The sequence below is a fragment of the Dendropsophus ebraccatus genome, chromosome 3 (assembly GCF_027789765.1).
Source record: "Dendropsophus ebraccatus isolate aDenEbr1 chromosome 3, aDenEbr1.pat, whole genome shotgun sequence".
Lineage (NCBI taxonomy): Eukaryota > Metazoa > Chordata > Amphibia > Anura > Hylidae > Dendropsophus > Dendropsophus ebraccatus.
Window position 1 is genome coordinate 129,072,240 of NC_091456.1, and position 21,923 is coordinate 129,094,162.

Consider the following 21,923-nt stretch of genomic DNA (forward strand, 5'->3'; position numbering starts at 1 on the left):
GGAGTAGTATGGTGGAGAGAAGCAGGGGGGAGAAGTATGGTGGAGAGAAGCACAGGAGAGAAGCATGGGGGAGAGAAGCACAGGAGAGAAGCAGGGGGGAGAGAAGCACAGGGGAGAAGCATGGGGGAGAGAAGCACAGGAGAGAAGCATGGGGGAGAGAAGCACAGGAGAGAAGCAGGGGGGAGAAGTATGGTGGAGAGAAGCACAGGAGAGAAGCATGGGGGAGAGAAGCACAGGAGAGAAGCATGGGGGAGAGAAGCACAGGAGAGAAGCAGGGGGGAGTAGTATGGTGGAGAGAAGCACAGGTGAGAAGCAGGGGGGAGAAGTATGGTGGAGAGAAGCAAAGGAGAGAAGCATGGGGGAGAGAAGCAGGGGGGAGAAGTTTGGTGGAGAGAAGCATGGGGGAGAGAAGCAGGGGGGAGAAGTATGGTGGAGAGAAGCACAGGAGAGAAGCATGGGGGAGAGAAGCAGGGGGGAGAAGTATGGTGGAGAGAAGCAAGGGGGAGAAGTATGGTGGAGAGAAGCACAGGGGGGAGAAGAAAACAGGCCCAGGTTTCACACTGAGTGAGTAAATACATTTAGAATCTATATATACATTTAGAATCTATATTATTAACTATATGTATAATATGTACTGTTTTAGTGTCATTTTGTGCAATTTTGGTTGGTGGTGTGCCCCGGGATTTTTTAAATATAAAAAGTGTGCTGCAGCTCAAAAAAGGTTGAAAATCACTGCACTATACTATCTACCTGTATTTCTATACTATCTTTAGCTAACTGCCCACGAGGTCTCTTCTCAACAAAGATTTCCAATTTCTGCTGTGTAATAGCGGCAGAACGAATGTGCAGAACAAATAAAAGCAGTGGATTCTGTACCTTGAAATTGTCTTCTGAACTATGTAAACAATATAATGTAAAATGCGTAAGGATTGCGGAAAGCAGTTTTTATTTATAATAGAAGTTCCAAGAGAATGCAGCCTCTGTTTACACAATGTAAGTTCCGTACTAATCACGACCGTTGGTGCAACGGCCTTGATTAGTACGGTACTTACCTTGTACTGAAGGCTGAGGGAATCCCGGCCGGAGTGTATACACATAGGGGGAGATTTATCAGACATGGTGTGAAGTGAAACTGGTTCCCAATGGTTCCCAGTGATCAGATTCTACCTTTCATTTCTCACAGACTCTTTGGAAAATGAAAGGTGGAATCTGATTGGTTGCTAGGAGCACCTGAGCCAGTTTCACGTTATACCATGTTTGATAAATCTCCCCCATATTATATACTCCAGCCGGGATCCCCAGCGGCGCCGTAGAAAACTGACATGTCTGTTTTCTGTCGCCGCTATTCATTAAATAGTGCCCGCAGAAAACCCTGTCAGTTCACACATTGCGAACAGCGGGGAATTAGGATGCGGACGCACACAGATGCACCCACATCCGAATTTCTGAGACCGGCCATTCTGTTAACCGGCCAGGTCATGGAACGGCTGGTCTCATACAAAGTGTAAACATAGCCTTTGGGTGCCTTTACACGTAATGGATCCGCAGTGGATTTTACGCTGTAATTTGCTGTGGATCCAGTGCCATTCATCCCCCATTGACATCCCACTGTGAGTATGTGAGTTAACCCCCCTCCGCCCGCAGCCGCCCGCCGAGAGCAATCCGGTCCCACTCAGCCAATCAGTGCTGCCATGCATTATTTTGGATTCATGCATTAGGTTTATTATTAGCAGAACTAATAATAATACTAATACTACTAAGGATAATAATATATTCTGATATTAAATGTATTTTCTATGTAATATTACTCATATTTTGTTCATAATTACCCATGTGTTACACTTGGACTTTTTAAAGCATAATTTCTGCTAATATAAAAGCAATGATTAGTAAAGTATCTTTAATGTGTATGTAGAGTGCTGTTCAATTAATCCTTCTCTTTCTAACTTGAAATAACAGATGAGGAAAGTACTTGGCAAGCATATTTATACTTCCTTCTTCTGCTCCAGCAAGGCATAAAATACTACTTTTAGACTTTGAATCGAATCATTTACCTTGTTACATTGCATATATTGCTTGTATATAATATAGGACAACAAATTTAGATGTGCAGAAAGCAAGCGTGCATACTGTATATGCCTATATATACACAGAAGTGTCTGCACAGCAAAGTTCTACTCTATAAATATTTTAGTGCGTCCATGTGGATTTTCCAATTGTATTCAGCCAGTTCATCATCACCAAAGATAAAATATAATTATTGTACCATTTCACACCAAAAGGAAATACATTTGCAAAATATAATTATCTCAGTTCATGTTTTATCTGCCAAATAAATCCTCAAACAGAATGGACTCGTGGGGCCATCAAGCAAGGTCTAGCCACCTGGCAACTGACTCTATACTAATCCACATTGCAGTCAATTAGGGGGACACCTGGAAAAACAGACTTTTTGTCATCAAAATCGTCTCTTAAAAATAACCACAGGTGGTGATCAAATCCATGTAATTATTCCTTTACCGATAATGATATTATCTTGTTACTAATATGAATTGGATATTCTTCTGTGGCAGAAAAGGATTGTTACTTGCCATTATCATATGCTGTGCTCTTTGTGTATATACTATACACACATTTGCGACATTTAAGTATATGGACCTACTTACAAAGAGACATACATATTCACTATATACTTATATCACATTTATTGTATATGTGCATACTGTATCTTTATAAATTCATTATGTACACACGTACTTGCCCTTACTGCATAGAAGCATAGGAAAATGTGGGAAGAAAAAAGATCACCTAAACTGCATTCAAAATCTCCACTGCTGTAGACATTAGAATTGGTGCCATACAAATGTCTTGCACAGGGATCCACTATTGAGTCCTTTCCTGGGTGAGCTAAGTTTCACTTAGGTAAACATATGTATTTCCTAAATAGGTTTTAGGCTACAAACACACATGCTTGATCCAGAGCGGGTTTCACAGCGGGACTGACATCGCTGCGAGTATGTAAGGAGACCGCCCCGTTAACTCCCCGCCGACCAGAGAATACTGTACCTGCTCCATGCTCCAGCTTGCTTCGGGGGTTCCGGCTGGACGTCTCTCTCAGCCAATCAGTGTGATACCCTGCTGTAGCACACTGATTGGCTGAGTGGGACGCCCAGATGGCGGCAGTATGCTCCGGCTGGTGGGGGTTTAACGGGGCAGTCTCCGTGAAATCCGCTGCAGATCCAGCGTATGTGTTTGAAGCTTTAGCCAGATAGGCTGCAGTGACACTAGTAGAGTTTAGTCTGGTAGGCTGCTGAAAAAACAACATACTGTATAGTTGAAGTCGTAAGTTTACATCCACTTTAGCCACATTCATTAAAACTCAGGGGAGAATTTACTAAGTCTGGCATTTAATACAGTCTTCTGTAAAAGCCCACCCAAGTCAGCCAGCTGGATTTATTAAGAGGTGCAAATCTCTGAATAAACCCAGTACATGTACAATAGCCTTAGATATCTTTGCCAACTTGGAGCTAGCAAAGGTTTCAACTAAATATATTATGTGAATTGTCATGTATGATGTAAACCGTCATAAATTTGGTCTGCATTGGAGGCCATGTTCCTTTTATCCTATGTCACTTTTTGAGATGGGCAGCATAAAACTTACAAAACTTTCAAATTTTTGCAAGAAACAGGGTCTTAGGAAAGTGTGATAAATAGTAAAACAAATAGGAAACCATGGCTGATTTCTTCCAGAAACAACGCCATTCTTTTCTCTAGTTTGGGTGTGGTTTAATAACTCAATTTCACTGAAATGTATAAGAATAGTTACAAAACCCCACCCTAACTAGAGATATGAGTCATGCTGGTTCTGGAAGAAAGTAGCCATGTTTTTTTTTTTTTATTTTGGAAAACTCCTTTAATAAAAAGTCTAGTAATAAACTTCAGAAAGGCCAATTTCACCAGCTAAGAGAAGATATTAATAGCAAAAACTAGGAGGACCTGTAACTAACCCAAACTAACTGAAATTTCAATATCATTAAATGGCTTAGATTGTCCTGGCTGTGTTTATACAGTTTCTTTTATAGTGCCTGTTAAAGAGAATATAAAAAACTAGATTTGCATTTGAAATATATAGTGCTTGAAAAGAGCACCCTTTTAACAGTGACTTCTCTTTAAGAGAAACTTTAACCCTTGATACCCTCCCTTTAAGAGCAACTTTGGTACAGTCCCTTTAAGAGCAACTTTGGTGGCAATGCTTTGAGTGACCTATATACTGTCCCTTTAAGAGCAGCTTAATTATTGTCTATTTAAAAGAGACTTAGGTACCATCCTTTGAAGACCAGCTTAAGTAGTGACCCTTTAAGAGCGATTTGGTTACCGTCCCTTTAAGAGCGACTCGGGTACCTTCGCTTTAAGAGTGACTTATGTAATGCCCCTTTAAGAGTGACTTGGGTACCGTCCCTTTAAGAGCGACTTATATAATGCCCCTTTAAGATCGACTCGGGTACTGCCCCTTTAAGAGCTACTCGGGTACCGTCGCTTTAAGAGCGACTCGGGTGCTGTCCTTTTAAGAGGTACTCGGGTACCGTCCCTTTAAGAGCAACTCGGGTACCGTCGCTTTAAGAGCTACTCGGGTACCGTCGCTTTAAGAGCGACTCGGGTGCTGTCCTTTTAAGAGCGACTTGGGTACCGTCCCTTTAGGAGCGACTCGGGTACCGGCACTTTAAGAGCGACTCGGGTGCCGTCCTTTTAAGAGCTACTCAGGTACCATCCCTTTAAGAGTGACTCGGGTACCGCCCCTTTAAAAGCGACTCGGGTACAGTCCCCTTAAGAGCGACTCGGGTACCGCCCCTTTAAGAGTGACTCGGGTACCGCCCCTTTATGAGCGACTTGTGTACCGTCCCTTTAAGAGCAACTGGGGTACTGTCCCTTTAAAAGCGACTCGGGAACCGTCTCTTTAAGAGCGACTCGGGTACCGTCCCTTCAAGTGCGACTCGGGTACCGTCCATTCAAGAGCGACTCGGGTACCTCCCCTTTAAGAGCGACTCGGGTACCGTCCCTTTAAGAGCGACTCGGGTATAGTCCCTTTAAGAGCAGTTTGGGTACCATCCCTTTAAGAGCAGCTTGGGTACCTTCCTTTTAAGAGCGACTTTAGTACCTCTGATACCTCACTGACTCTGTGCTGTGCTGTATTATGCGGATAGCTGGCTCAGCTCTGCCATTTTACTGAATGAACTCTTATAAAAGAGTTACTTATAAAAGTAAATATCATTGCTCGGTTACCATGACAATCTTACTCATGTCAGTGAGACAAAATTGTTAAGGACCTGCCATCTTCTACATCTTCTATTGGCCAATAGTGGACATGTGAATGTGTGGATGTTATGAGGCATTGCCTGGCAAGACCATAAAATTTCTATTGGCTGCTATATTTCAGCTATTTGCATATGTGCTGTGATTGGCTGTTTGTGTTTACAGTGTGGCCATTATTTTCAATGGGCCATTATTTTCTATGGGAAATTAGGGGTCTTTTTTCTATGGGAAATTAGGGGTCTTTTAACATAAATTTCTTAAAAAGGACAAATCCGATCGAAACCAAAAATAGATAGCACACCAGGCACTGCCGAGGGCTTCAAAACGCAAAGCGGTTCGGGTTGTATTAATTGCAGAAAAATGGCTGGAAGAAGAAGAAGAAGAAATGGAAGAATAAGAATACAGATAACAATATAGTGCTTTTACAAGCACTATAATAATGGTACTACAGCTACAGTATAAGTGATATATTAGGGACAGGATGACACATGGAAAGGTGAGCCCTGAAGCTTGCACATGCCCTGCTATCCCTGCCTACTTGCCTCAAAAACCCTAAATGGCTGAACCCTGTACTCAGCTAGGTGCAACACAGAACAAAACAAGACAAACACTCACAATACGGCAATGTCAGAGGTCCGGGTCAACAACACACAAGCAACGCAGTACAATACGGAATCCAAGAGGGTAGTCGAAAGTCAAGAGCCAGAAGTCAGATAACCAGAAAAACAATGCAGGAATTAATGCTAGCTTTAGATACACTAGTAAACTAGGCACTATCGTAGGCAAGGACAGAGGCAGAGAGGAACATACTTATGGCACTTGGAGTACCAGCCCCTGAAACGATTGGGGCTGAGGCTCCAGGTCCGGCCCAGGTGCTGACAGCTGACTGTTGTGTCAGCTGTCAGTCAATCAACTCATATAACTAACACCTTATGCTGATCAGCTGCGGCGACATCAAAGGAAAGCATTGCAGTGCAAAATATAAGCAGGCCGGCTGCTAGGGACGCTGTCAGCACGCCCCCAGCAACTGGCCTGAGTGGTTACCAGGGACACCGTAGGCGTCTCCACAAGCCCAGCCGCGTGCTCTGGCATAGTTACTTTAGGGAAAAAGATTTTCAAATAAATTGGTACCAGAAAGTTATATAGATTCATAAATTACTTCTATTTAAAAAAAATCAAGTCTTTCGGTACTTATCAGCTACTCTGTCAGGACCTGTTCAGATCAGGAGAGGTTTATTCTTGGGTTTTCTGTCCTTAAAGGAGTTCTGGTGCTGGTGGGTGCAATGGGAAGGGTTGATGGGTGCTATGCTGAGTGACGGTCTGGGTGCTATACTGAGCAATATCCTTTCAGTAACTAAAGTGCCCAACTCTTAACACTAGGGCCACATTCACACATCCATAATTTCTGCCTGCAATTGCAGACAAACTAAGGACCCATTAATCTGTATGGCCTGGTGACATGCACGTATGTGTTATGGGGCCATGGAACCATGCCGCATGGACCTCAATTGTGGCATGGATCACCAAACATCCTTAACCCCTAGACGACCCTGGACGTACCTGCCCTGCTCTGAACCTCCGCGGTCCTGGGTGCCGCATGTAGCCCGGGACCGCGGCTATTAGCGGGCATGGTCGGATCGCCGTGACCGCTAATTAAGTAATCAGCTAGTTAAGTAATCAGATGCAGCTGTCAAAGTTGACAGCTGCATCTGATTACTATATGCAGCCTCATCCCTGGTGTCTAGTGGGGGGTTCCCCCCCCCCCCGGCGACATTGACGCGGACAAGCGATTCCCGTGTTCGGTACCTGCCGGGGTCTGCGCTGTAATGACGCTAATCCCGGCTCGGCACTCGGCAGCTGCCAAAAGCAATCCAGTGCCTATCTCATTGATCTATGCTGTATTACTATACTGCATAGATCTCTATGAGAGAACAAAAAAAAAAAAGGTGTTGTTGTTAATAAAAAGCTCCCTCCCCTAATAAAAGTTTGATTCACCCCCCCTTTTCCCATGTTTTAAATAAAAATAAATAAATAAACATGTTTGGTATCACCGCGTGCATAATCGCGTTATCTTAATCACATCCAGAAAAATTGTAATAAAAAGCGAACAGAAAATTGCATATAAGCAATCAAGGTACCAATAGAAAGTAAACATCATGGCGCGAAAAAGGGAAACCTCACACAGCCCTATAGACCAAAGGATAAAAGCGCTATAAGCATGGGAATAGAGCAATTATAAGGAACATATATTTGTTAACAATGGTTTGAATTTTTTAAAAGCCATCACATAAAATAAAAGTAATACATGTTACATATCGATGTAATTGTAACGACTTGAGGAACATGTATAACAAGTCAGTTTTACCCCAAGGCGAACAGCCTCCAAAAAAAAAAAAAAAGTGTTTTTTTTCAATGTCACCAATCATTTAATTTGTTTCTGCTACAATTAGTGGTGCAAAAAAAAAGGGCTCATGTGGGTTTCTAAGTGAAAAAATGCAAGTGCTATGGCTTTTTAAGCACAAGGAGGAATAAACAAAAATGCAAAAATTTTAATTGTCCCGGTCCTTTAAGGGTTAAATGGGTCTGTGCAGTTGTAGAGGGATATGCATGCACATCTGTAGTTCTGTCCATAGCTCTGGGTCTGTTGCCACAGACAGCACTACAGAGGCGTGAATGAGTCCTAGCAATTGTACAATGATTCTGGTAATTTTACAATGATTATCTACACCAGGGGTGTCAAACTCAAATACACAGTGGGCCAAAATTAAAAAAACTGGACAAAGTCATGAGCCAACTTTGATAATTATTGAAGCGAGAATGCGGCGGTCCTGGCACTGTCAGAGTAACGTGCTGGCACTGTCAGTGGTGTGCGTCTCCCAGCGCTGTGCACTATGATAAATTACATGATAAATTGCTATGATATGATCAAACCCATGTAATAGTCAACCCCCCAAATATTGCCCCATGTTGTAGCCAACCTAACCAAAATTGCCCCACATATTAGCTAGCCCTCCCAATAGTGCATTAATAGTAGCCAGCCCCCCAAGTGTCCCATATAGTAGCCAGCCATCCCCAATAGTATCATATAGTAACCAGCCCTCCCCTGTAGTCTCATAGTAACCAGTCCTCCCCAGTAGTCTCATATAGTAGCCAGCCCTCACCATAGTCTCATAGAATAGCCAGTCCTCCCCATATTCTCTTATAAAGTAGCCAGCCTACCCTGTAGTCTCATATAGTAGCCAGCCCTCCCCCATAGTCTCTTATATAGTAGCCAGTCCTCCATAATAGTCTCTTTTATAGTAGCCATCCCACCCTGTAGTCTCATATATATGCCAGCCTTCCCAATAATGCCCAAATAGTAGTCATCCCACAAGTGTCTTATATAGTAGCAAGCCCTCCCCTGTAGACTCTTTTATAGTAGCCAGCCCTCCCCTGTAGACTTTTTTTTATAGTAGCAAGCCCTCCCCTGTAGTCTCACATAGTAGCCAGCCCTCCCCCCATAGTCTCTTATATAGTAGGCAGCCCTCCCCAATAGTCTCATATAATAGCTAGCCCTCCCCATAGTCTCTTATATATTAGACAGCCCTCCTCCATAGTCTATTATATAGTAGCCAGCTCTCCCCCATAGTCTCTTATATAGTAGCCAGCCCTTCCCATAGTCTCATATAGTAGCCAGCCCTCCCCATAGTCTCATATAGTAGCCAGCCCTCCCTCATAGTCTCTTATATAGTTGCCAGCCCTCCCCCATTGTGTCTTATATATAGCAGCCATGGTGGGCCAGATGTAATTCAATCTCTGAATTGCCTGGCGGGCCAAAAATAATGGCCCCACTGGCCAGATTTGGCCCGCGGGCCAGAGTTTTACATGACTGATCTACACAATACCCAATAATCTACATCATATCTGTCATTGTTGTTTATATAATTATTTGCTTGTGCAAATGTACCTTCATATGTTCACACTACGTACATTTCAGGCAGTATTTGGTCCGCAAGTCAGGTCCTCATAGCAACCAAAACCAGGAGTGGATTGAAAACACAGAAAGGCTTGTGCACACAATGTTGAAATTGAGTGGATGGCCGTCATATAACGGTAAATAACTGCCATTATTTCAATATAACAGCCGTTGTTTTAAAATAACAGCAAATATTTGCCATTAAATGGCGGCCATCAACTCAATTACAACATTATGTGAACATAGCCTTTCTGTGTTTTCAATCCACTCCTGGTTTTGGTTGCTATACAGCCTCAAAAATACAGCCTCAAATATACGTAGTGTGAACCCAGCCTAATTATTCTGCGAGTTGATCAAAAAGTGTGAATCTACCTTGAATTGTGGCTACAGGAGAAGATGAAAGATGAAAGTGCTGCAAAATCTATTGGCACTATACAAATAACCATTATTAGTATAATCATCTGATTTCTGTAAACAAGCATTTGTGTCCGTACTAATTTTATACATAAGGTCCAATGTTTGAAATCTATTATAGATTTATGTATCATACTAGAGAACAGCATTACCTTTCTGCCTTATAATAGTATATTCCATTTCATACCAATTTCTCATCACATTAGCATTTTGTCTCCCGGCGTGAGTTGCTTCTTATGCTTTGGATGAACAGTGTAGAGAAATTGTAGTAGGTTACAAAATCCTTATTTACATGGAAAGTAAATCCTGCTTTTGGTGTAATAGTTTTACACTGGACTTTGCACAGTAGATGGATAAATTATGTAAATGCATAATCCTAATTACATTTCTAATATAATTTTACATTCTGCACAGCAATTACATTTAGCGGTATTGATTAAAGGAGATGCACACTTCATCTTATTCTCCAAATCTTGCTAATGCCTTAACTACTATTTTTGTTTGATCTTTCGCTAAACAGGCAGGGAAAACACATGGGAAGATATCTTGATATTTAGCAAAATGTCTTCTTGGGATTAACTGACCTTTCCTATAAATCAGAAGCAAAGTTGCCAGCTGGGCACTTTTCTAATTTGTGCAATACAAGTAACCAGAAAATGAGCCAAGGCAATCCTCTAAATCAGAATTTCCACAATGAAATACTGCATTGTTCTGCAAAAATACAGATTGCTTGGGTGGTGTAGATATCACAAGCATTATTGTTGTGCGTGTTTGGATCAACAAATCATTTTTTACTTTCAGGAGAGATAAAAACATAAATGTATATAGGACAGTCTAGTGTACTGTACTCAAGTGTTGCCTACTAAGCTTGCAGCGCACTAGGGATAAAGGGTACCACAATGGCATGAGTTCTGCTACAACATAAAGGTACAGGAAAACATGGATAAAGTCTATGGCCATGTTTACACAACATAAGTTCAGTCTTAATCAAAGCCGTTGTTGCCGATTAATATTGAACTTACACTGTGCTGCTGCTAGAGGGAATCCCGGGCGTAGTGTATACACATTGGGGGAGATTTATCAAACATGGTGTAAACTGAAACTGACTCAGTTGCCCCTAGCAACCAATCAGATTCTACTTTTCATTCCTCACAGACTCTTTGGAAAATGAAAGGAGGAATCTGATTGGTTGCTAGGGGCAACTGAGCCAGTTTCACTTTACACCATGTTTGATAAATCTCCCCTATAGTATACACTCTGTCCTGGATTGCTAGTGGCACCCAAAAAAACTGACATGTCAGTTTTCTGCGGCCGCTATTTATTGAATAGCGGCTGCAGAGAAACCTGTCATTTTACGTAATAAAGCTTGCAGCTATGGTCGCACTCACCATTGTGTGAAATGGGGAATTTGGATGCGCCCGCATCCGAATTAAATAGTACACTGTAGTATGTATGATCTTTCAGGACTTAATGTTCTCAGATTGCTTCCAGAATATTCCCAGAAAGATATTTTATTTTTGTCTAGTGTCATTAACCCCTTAAGGTCAAAGCCTATTTTCGTTTTTGCGCTTTTGCTTATTCCATTTTAAGTTTAAAAGTCCATAGCGCTTGCATTTTTTCACCTAGAGACGTATATGAGCACTTATTTTTTGTGAAACCAATTGTACTTTGCAATGACAGGCATTATTTTTCCATAACATATGCTGCGAAACCGGAAAAAAATCATTTGCGCTGTCAAATTGAAAAAAAAAACAAATTTGTTTTGATTTCGGGGAGTTTTGCATTTACGCCATCCGTCCTATGGTAAAACTGACTTGTTACGCATGTTCCTCAAGTCGTTACGATTACTATGATATATAACATGTATAACTTATATTGTATCGGATGGCCTGTAAAAAATTCAAACCATTGTTAACAAATATACGTTCCTTAAAATCGCTCCATTCCCAGGCTTATAGCGCTTTTATCCTTTGGTCTATGGGGCTGTGTGAGGTGTCAGTTTTTGCGCCATGATGTGTTCTTTCTATCGGTACCTTGATTGCGCATATACGACTTTTTGATCGTTTTTTATTACATTTTTTCTGGATTTGATGCGACCAAAAATGCGCAATTTTGCACTTTGGAATTTTTTTGCGCTGACGCCGTTTACCGTGCAAGATCAGTAATGTGATTAATTAATAGTTCGGGCGATTACGCGCGCGGCGATACTAAATATGTTTATTTATTTATTTATTAATTTATATTTATAAAATGGGAAAAGGGGGGTGATTTGGACTTTTATTAGGGGAGGGGATTTTTTATTAATAAAAACACTTTTTTACTTTTTTTTTTTACTGTAACTAGAAGCCCCCCTGGGGGACTTGTATATAGACAGCACTGATCTCTCATAGAGATCAATGCTGTGTATATACACAGCAAAGATCGATTAGATCGGTCATAGATTACTATGGCCTGCTGCAGGCCATAGCAATCTATTGCCGAGCCGGGATCAGCATCATTCCGACGCTGAGGGCCGGCACGGGCAGAAGAACGGATCTCCCCCCCGCGATCGCATCGCGGGGGGGAGATCCGTCCCACTAGACACCAGGGACGTGCGGTGCAGTGCCTCTAAGTGCAGCTGTCAGGTTTGACAGCTGCACTTAGAGGCTTAATTAGAGGCACTGCCCGGCTGCATGTGTCAGCCGGGATCAGCGCCGTTCAGAGCGGGGTCCCGGCGGGACCTCGCTCTGAACACCCCGAGCGGCACCATGACGTATCAGATACGTCATGGGTCGCTAAGGGTTTAATCATGTATGGCCAGTTTGAATGACTGTAATGACCAAGCTGGACTAAAATGTTTATGGCTGGGTCTGCAAAGGTGTGTTTTAGATGTGCATGGTCAACTGTAAGCTGGCCATACACATTAAACATGTGCCAGCTGGAAAGGACTGAACATTCTTGTGTATGGGGTGTGTGTATGTAGGGGCAGGGCTGTATTAACAGCTGCTGCTGCCCTAGTTACTAATCCTGCATGCGCCCCATCTTTAATGACCAATTAGCATCATAATTTTCTATTTTCTGAACATCATATTGATATCTCATCAGTCTTAGGCCGCGTTCCCACATTTACTGTACATCACCATATGCAGCCGAAACCAGACCCTTGTGCAGTAATCAATAGGCCTATGGCCAATAATCCTGGTAATAACACATGACTATTGAGGAAGAAATGGGAGGGTGGTTTCGGCCACATGCATTTCTCTGTATGTAGAAACATTGTATGAATCATGTAGAAACATTGTCTGAATCAATGATTAGAGCAGTCTGCACATTGTCTGAAGGAATTCTCACCACAGGATTGGTAGATTGGTAGATTAACACCACCACATTAGACCTGAACAATACCACCATACTGTCGTACAATACCCTCCCCCAAAAAGACACCAGATTTACTGGCAAGACTAAACAGGAGGTGGAAGACTAAAAAAAAAAAATAAGAGACGTTTTTTTTCTTCCACCTGCTTCCTTGTACTTTCCCCTGCAAGATACTGCCCTAGGCACCGGACCACGGATGCCTAGTGGTAAATACAGCCCTGTGTGTGTGTGTGCGGGGGGGGGGGCGTTGGGGGTTTGGGGGGGGGAGTTCCTTTTGCTCTAAGACAAATGATGTTGGGGGAAAGAAGGAGAGAAACTCAGGCATGTTTAATTTCAACTACCCAATCCCATTGTTTTGGAACAAAAGAACTGCTGCCAGTGCCAAGGTGGTCTAGTAATGGTTCATTAACCCCCCTACACACACACACACACACACACACACACACACTTCTCCATGGTAGGATCAGAAAAGATAACAGATGTCAGATGTCAGAGCAGTCCGAACCATCAGATTGTCTAGTTTGTCCCTTGTCAAATCTATTTATGAATTAATGGGTCCCTGCTCCTGTCCTCAGGGATGACCATGACATATGCATACAAATAAAAAGATTTGCATTAAAAAGGTTTAATAAATCTATAAATTTAATCATCTTTCTTACTTGGATAGAACAATAAATTTAATTTGACTCAAAATTAATTGTTAAAGATTTGTTCAAGTCTACTCATAATTGTTACAATAAAGATGGGCATAATATTAACATAAAATGTCATCTTCGGAAAGTGACAGAAATGTCTTAGTTAAATGTAGTTGAGTAGAACAGTATGTAATACTACTCATTTTCTGAACATCTGAAGCAAAATTTGGGAACTGGTTTATATTTCCGCTACCCATAAAAACATAATAACTATAGAGCATAATTCATCAATTAAGGACAACTATGTAAAAAAACTATGTAAAAAAAAAAAAGACAAAAGCAAACAGGCAAACAAACAAAGGGATTTCATTTCTATTATTGGCACAGTGCACTTTTCAGTATAAGATACTGTATTATGCTTACATCTATATGATAAAAGTGAATGTGTTTCTGTTCTCTGTAGGTTTCCAAGCACCTGAACCATTTGTCCTAAAATTCACCATGGAAGTGTCTGGGAAGGAGTCTTTAAAAGTCTCTACCTAGTCATTGCCTGTCGTCCTTTATTATTAGGCATTAGCAAAGTCTGGGAGATGGAATTAGTTGGTAGGGACAACTGCTTATAGAGTCATACATTGCATGCTCTCTGCTCAGTTTGCCAGGCAGGGGTTAAGTGAGGATGCTGTACATCCCCACTTAACCATATCCTTGCTGGGTCTGGGGTGCAGTGTAATAACCCCCTAGGAGGAGCAGGACACCTGTTAAAAACATTATGTAAACAAAGGTCATACTACTGTAGGTTACCATTTTTGCTTCTAAGGGACACATTTTAGTTTTTTTTCCCTTTCCTGTATGAAAAGGAATCTGAAATTGCTATTAATGTAAAACACTTTTTAATCTACTGGATTCAGCAAAGTGTTAGATTTAGTAACAGATATTTTTCACTTTTGCTCCTATCAAGGACATTTTAAAAACAGTGATTTATAATTCATAGGTTATATCTGCTAAAAATTCTGCAGGCTTGTGATATCAAAGATACAAGCCAATGAATTATGCTATGTTATTTCACTGCACACGTCAAAGCAGCAGCTTGCCCACCTATAAAAATGTTACATTTGAGAAAAGACACTTCTTTAAAATGCGAATAGAGGAAATGTTAAATGTTTCAAAGAAAATAATTGTATGATTACAAGTGAAATCAAAATCCTTGCAAACTACAGTTACACTCTCAAACACAAACTGGGTCAATTTAGATTTTCAAACTCATTATGCAAAAGCATGAAGAAACTGTTAAAAATTTTATTGACTATATGACCAGAGTAAAAGTTTGAGTGGATGTATAGTCATCATTTTCTGACAGTGAACGTCAAAAAGTAATGAACGTATATATATTTTTATTCATATTCATTTGCATCCACAATGAAGGCAAACTTTGCATTCTATACAGTGGGGATTTTTTATGCCTTCTGCATCTTAATTATGTGCAACTGGTCTGTTATATGGTAAGTATCCAACATATATGCTACATAAGAGTTAAGAAATATATAAGTTATACAAATCCCCAATATACACTTGTTACAGGAAATGCACATAAATTACTTTTTTCCCTGCACTTACTACTGCATCAAGGCTTCACTTCCTGGATAAAATGGGGATGTCACAACCCGACTCCCAGAGCTGTGCGGGCTGTGGTTGCTGGAGAGGATGGTGGCAGGGGGATGCTCAGTGTCCCTCCAGTACTCTGTGCCCTCAGTGCCCCCCTGCCATCATCCTCTCCAGCAGCCACAGCCCGCATAGCTCTGGGAGTCGGGGTGTGACTTTTATCCAGGAAGAGAAGCCTTGATGCAGTAGTAAGTGCAGGAAAAAAAGCACTTTATAAGCATTTCTTGTAATAGCTGTATACAGGTGATTTGTATAATTCCTGGGGGGCAAATATAATAAAAATGTAATAAAAATTTTGGCCAGACTTCTCCATTAACTTATTAAGAGCCTACTGGTACACCCACCCTGGCTAGACTTCAGCTATAACTACCATCACCTCTCTTACATAAGTTACATAATAAATCCAGTATAAGGCTATGTTAACACTATGTATCTGTGCAGCTGTAATGCGGGCTGTAAATCATCGGCCATAGTTTTCCAGTTCATGCGTACGCTGGAAAGTATACGATATACGGCTGCACAGTGCACACTATGTATGAGCCTACGGCCCGATCGTAAACGGACCCGTAAAAAATGAACAGGACCATTGTTTGCGGCTGGAACTGTGCAAATTCACGGCCGTGGATTGACAGGCAGTCCGTACGGAGTACTTCAAAAATAGCCGGCAATAATGCAAATGCCGATGCCTCTAATAGTTAATATATTAAATTAATAAAACACATTTTCTTTGTAATAAAGTCCCTTTCGTTGTTCAATAATTTAATTCTAATGAATCCATCATTGTGTAATTAAATATACTGTTAAAATAAATATATATATAAATAAATGTATATTTATATATATATATATATTTATTTTTTGACAGTATATTTAATTGCACAATGATGGATTCGTTAGAATTAAATTGTTGAACAACGAAACTGATTTTATTACAACAAAAATGTGTTTTATTAATTCAATATTAATTAGTACAGGAAGCTCCATTAAGCCGTTAATTCATATTCCCGGTAATAGAGCATTCTGTACTAATCAACACTTTACTTTAATTAAAACATCAAATGTTTCTTCTAATTATGTTATCACAATAGCATTATTAGAAGAAACATTTTGAATTATATGTGCACTCAGCTGATATATATAAAGAGCCGGTCCGCAGTACAGTGACTTCATTGTGCTGTGGACCAGCGAAGAGGACACATCGGGGTGAGTATAAAGCTCTCCCCACCCCCTCCCCAGCACTGCACCCATCCCAGTAAGGAAGGGGGGTCACTTAACCCCTTCCTTGCTGGGATGGGTGCAGTCTGACATCAGTCTGGCCCCCAAGGGGTTAAGGGGGACGCAATGCATCCTCCCTTAACCCCTTGGGGGCCAGACTGTAAGCAGCGATCTGAAAAGATGCTGCATACTGTAAGGTGCACAACACCGCTCACAATGATGGGTGTTGTGCTCCTGTTTGTGTGTTTTTTGTGTGTTTCTCCCTTTTTGTTTTTCAGATATCGGTATCCTGTGGATTACGTCGGATTCGGTGGACTATGACGATGACCAGCGGTTGTTTGGTGTGTTTTTTTTAATTAAATGGTCAATGAGGGGTGTGGGGGTGTTTTTATTTGAATAAAAAAAATTTTCCACTTGTGTCTTGTCTTTATTTCTTTACTTTATAGACTTAGTAGTGGAAGCCGTCTAATAGACGGAATCCATTACTAAGTCGGGGCCTAGTGTTAGCCGGTATAAAATGGCTAACACTAACCCCCCATTATTACTCCAGTACCCAATGCCACCAGGGGTACTGGGAAGAGCCGGGTGCCAGTGGTCCCGGAGCGTCAAAATTAGCGCTCCTGGACTGGGCGGCAGCAGGCTGGTAATATTTAGGCTGGGGAGGGCCTAAACCAATGGCTCTTCCCACTCTGGTGTTACCAGGCTGCTGTCGCTTGGTTTTAACCCGGCTGGTTGTAAAAATAGGGGGGACCCTATGCGGTTTTTTTTTATTATTTATTTATTTTAAAAAAAAACGCATAGAGAGGTATCCTGATACCAAATTCTTTAAATAAAACTGGCTGAGGTCAGTTGTACGAACTCCAGTTGTTCCGTGTGTGCCTGTTAAAGTGTGCCCGTCTACCCAGGAGACGACGAAACCGCTACCTGATCCCTTACAAGTGGTGGAGCAGGCTTTAGGCACAAATTTTGGCACAAGAAAGCAAAACTGAAAAATTTAAAGGGCCTGTGTCCCTTTTATTGCAGCTGTCTAAAGCTGTCTGTGTCTCTACATCTAAAAAAAAAATGGAAGATATACTTAAAGCTATTTTGCAAGCTGTTGCATCTCAACAAGAGGCTACCAAAGTGCAACAGGAGGTTACCAGAGTGCAGCAAAGATCACTTGAGGAAACAAGCCGCAGGCTGACAGCCCAACTAGAATCTGCCCAGGAGGAGCAAAGAAAAGACTGGGAGACCTTAAAAACTGTGGTGCAGCAACTAACCACTGTCGCTGGACGGGTCCCAGGTGTTGCAGATGCTGCTCCCACCTCCATAAGGGCTAGCCATTTTCTACAAAAGATGACATCAGCTGATGACGTGGAAGCCTATCTGTCAACTTTTGAAAGGACTGCAGAGCGAGAAAGTTGGCCAAAGGAGCAGTGGGCAGGACTTTTGGAACCTTTCCTTTCTGGGGAACCCCAAAAAGCATATTTTGGCCTGGAACATCAAGATGCTATGGACTATGACAAGCTGAAAAAGGAGATCCTAACACGCCTTGGAGTCACGGTTTCTGTCCGCGCACAGCGAGTGCACAACTGGACCTACAGCACAGACAGACCTCCACGCTCTGAGATGCACGACCTCATTCACCTGACCAAGAAGTGGTTGCAGCCAGAGATCCTGACAGGCCCACAGATGGTTGAACGGGTGGTAATGGATCAGTACTTAAGATCCCTACCTGTTACCTTGCGCAAGTGGGTGAGCCATGGGGATCCCAAAAATGCTGACCAGATGGTGGAGAGGTACGCAGCAGCGGAGGAGCTGATGAGTCTGCCGCAGCGCCCCCTAGCCCCACAGTGGAGAACTCCAGGACATTCTGGTAAGACTGTTCCAAGGGAAGAGGGGGCTGGCAGATCTAATATAGTTGTACGTGCAAGGGGAGAGACTGAAGGCCCAGGCTCTAGAAGCTGGCAAGCTATGCCAGTGAGCTCTGTGGCTAAGAGACTAAATAAAGACTTAATAAAATGCTTCAGATGCATGATGTCATCATAGGGGCGGGATTTCCCACATTTCTGGATGTTATGTGAACAGAGAGTCTCTAGTACACTGCCTGAGAGGGGTGCTCTAGGTGAAGAGAAAACTTTCCCCTTCTCTGTTATGGCTGGGGAGAGTGAGGAAGCTGAACTCCTTGTTGTTGTGTACCCAGAGGGTGAGAGCAGTCCAGACACCCCTAGTGACAATATGCCTGATCTGGAGGTGAGGAAAGATAAGTTTGGTGCAGAACAGTTAAAAGACCCCACCCTTATCAGAGTCAGGGAAAATGTGAAGATGATTGATGGTAACCTGGTGGAGCCTGACACCAGACTGGTATTTCCATACATGGCTGTAAAATGTGACTTACTGTACCAAGTAGTGAAAAGGGGAGAGGACCTGGTGGAGCAGTTAGTGGTACCTAAAGCATATCGAAGGACTGTACTAGATCTTGCACATGGCCACATTATGGGGGGTCACTTAGGAGTTGAGAAAACTACAGATAGAGTCCTCCAAAGGTTCTTCTGGCCGGGAGTTCACAAAGATGTGTGAGATTATTGTGACTCCTGTCCAGAGTGCTAGGTTTCAGCTCCCAGACCCCACTATCGTAGTCCCCTGGTACCCTTACCTATCATTGAGGAGCGATTTGAGAGAATAGCGATGGATTTGGTGGGGTCCATTGTAAAATCTGCTCGAGGTCACCAGCATATTCTTGTTATTATGGATTATGCTACTCGCTACCCTAAAGCTATACCCTTGCGTAACACATCTTCCAAGGCCATAGCCAAAGAGTTGGTGCAGGTGTTCAGTCGTGTGGGAATACCAAAAGAGATCCTTAAAGATCAGGGTACCCCATTTATGTCATGAGTCATGAAAGAACTGTGTAAATTATTCCAGGTCAAACAGCTGCGTACCTCTGTCTACCACCCGCAGACTGATGGACTGGAAGAGAGATTTAATAAGACCCTAAAAACCATGCTAAAGAAAGTGGTGGACAAAGATGGGAAAAATTGGGACTTCCTTCTCCCCTATCTCATGTTTGCCATCCGTGAGGTCCCTCAGTCATCCACAGGGTATTCTCCCTTTGAGTTGCTTTATGGCCATCACCCTAGGGGTCTTCTAGACATAGCAAAAGAAACCTGGGAAGAGGAAGCTACACCTTATAGAAGTGTCATTGAACATGTTGCACAAATGCAAGACAGGATCTCAGCAGTAATGCCTATTGTACGTGAACATATGGCCCAGGCCCAGGAGGCACAACAGAGGGTGTATAACCACAGTGCCAGAATACGTACTTTTTCCCCAGGTGACAGGGTTCTAGTGTTGATCCCTACAGTAGAAAGTAAATTTCTAGCTAAGTGGCAAGGCCCCTTTGAGATAATAGAAAAAGTAAATGAGGTGAACTACAAAATCCACCAGCCAAGTAAGAGGAAGCCTGAGCAAGTGTACCATGTTAATCTTATAAAACCATGGAAAGATAGACTATCACTTGCCGCAGACACCTCATTACCACCAGGGCAGCCGTGCTCTGAGAAGCCATTTATGTCAGAGGTAACAGTACCTGACTCTCTTGCAAAGGCGCAAAAGGTTGAGGTACATGATTTCCTCTTTAGGAACAGACATTTTTTCTCAGATATCCCAGGTCGCACCTCCCTCATTAAACATGACATCATTACTAAGCCAGGGGAAAAGGTTAAGCTGAGGCCCTACAGAATACCAGAGGCCAGGAGAGGAGTTATATCCAAAGAGGTGAGGAAAATGCTGGAACTAGGGGTAATTGAAGAGTCCCATAACCAATGGTCTAGCCCCATAGTTCTGATCCCCAAGCCAGACGGCAGCTGGAGGTTCTGCAATGACTTTCGCAAACTAATTTTCATATCTAAATTTGATGCTTAGCCGATGCCCCGTGTGGATGAGCTCATTGACAGGCTAGGACAGGCTACATCCCCACCCTAGATCTGACCAAAGGGTATTCGCAGATACCATTAACTGATGAGGCCAAAGAGAAAACTGCCTTTGCCACCCCTGATGGGCTATTCCATTATGATGTTTTGCCTTTTGGTTTGCATGGGGCCCCCGCAACTTTTCAGAGGGTGATGGATAAGATTTTAAGACCTCATAGACGGTACGCAGCAGCCTATCTAGATGACATTATCATCCAAAGTCCAGATTGGGAATCCCATCTACCTAGGGTGCAAGCAGTTATAGAGTCTCTGTGTGAGGCAGGATTCACAGCCAATCCCAAAAAGTGTGCCATTGGTCTGGAGGAGGCCAAATACCTGGGTTATACCATAGGCCGTGGTCTTGTAAAGCCCCAAAATAAATAAAATTCAAGCCATACAAAGTTGGCCTCAACCCATAAATAAGAAGCAAGTTCGTGCATTCTTGGGGATTATCGGCTACTACAGAAGGTTATTCTAAACTTTGCTTCTCTTGCAGCCCCTTTGACTGACCTGACAAAAGGTAAAGACTCGGTCATGGTCAGGTGGACACCAGAGGCCGAGACAGCATTTCAGACCCTTAAAAACCTTCTGTGTGCTTAGCCAGTACTAATACCCCAGACTTTGAGAAAGAGTTTGTACTTCAAACTGATGCATCTGATGTGGGATTGGGGGCTGTACTGTCACAGGTGCGGAATGGGGAGGAACACCCTGTACTGTATTTAAGTAGGAAGCTCAATGATCATGAGAAAAGGTATGCGATTGTGGAAAAAGAGTGCCTCGCTATTAAATGGGCCCTGGAAGCACTCCGCTATTACCTGCTCGGGCGGCACTTTGAATTAGTCACTGATCATGCTTCCCTCAAATGGATGTGTGAGAAGAAGGAAAAGAATAGGAGGGTCACAAGGTGGTTCTTGGCTTTACAGGAGTACAGATTTACTGTAAAGTATAGGCCAGGAACACAAATGGGAAATGCTGACGCCTTGTCCCGTGTGCATTGTCTTGTGTCCAGATGTGTTCCAGCCCTGGGTCTGAAACAGGGGGGGAGGATATGTGACAGAGTGTCTGGAGAAGTGGTAGATGGGGTGTATATTTGTCCAAGATATATCATGTCTGTTCTATAAAAAAAGCAACCAGGAAAGTAGAGTGGCCAGATCTGTGGCTTTTGCAGATCAGGTTTGGACAAAACCAGTTATCAGGGCCTGTGTTGCTGGAGTGGGAAGTGAGGGTGGGCCCCACTCCATCCAGACAGTCCGGGTCTTGGGCTGTCTGATTAATCAATCAGTCCTCAGGTGTGCAAGCCTTATAAAAGGCCAGGAGTGCAGACACACCTTGGCTCTTAGCCTGGGTACAGGTCATCTGCTAAGAACCTGTGAGAGCCATACAAGTGGTACGTACCTTTTCTGTTATGTGTGGTGACCGGTATAAGGCCGG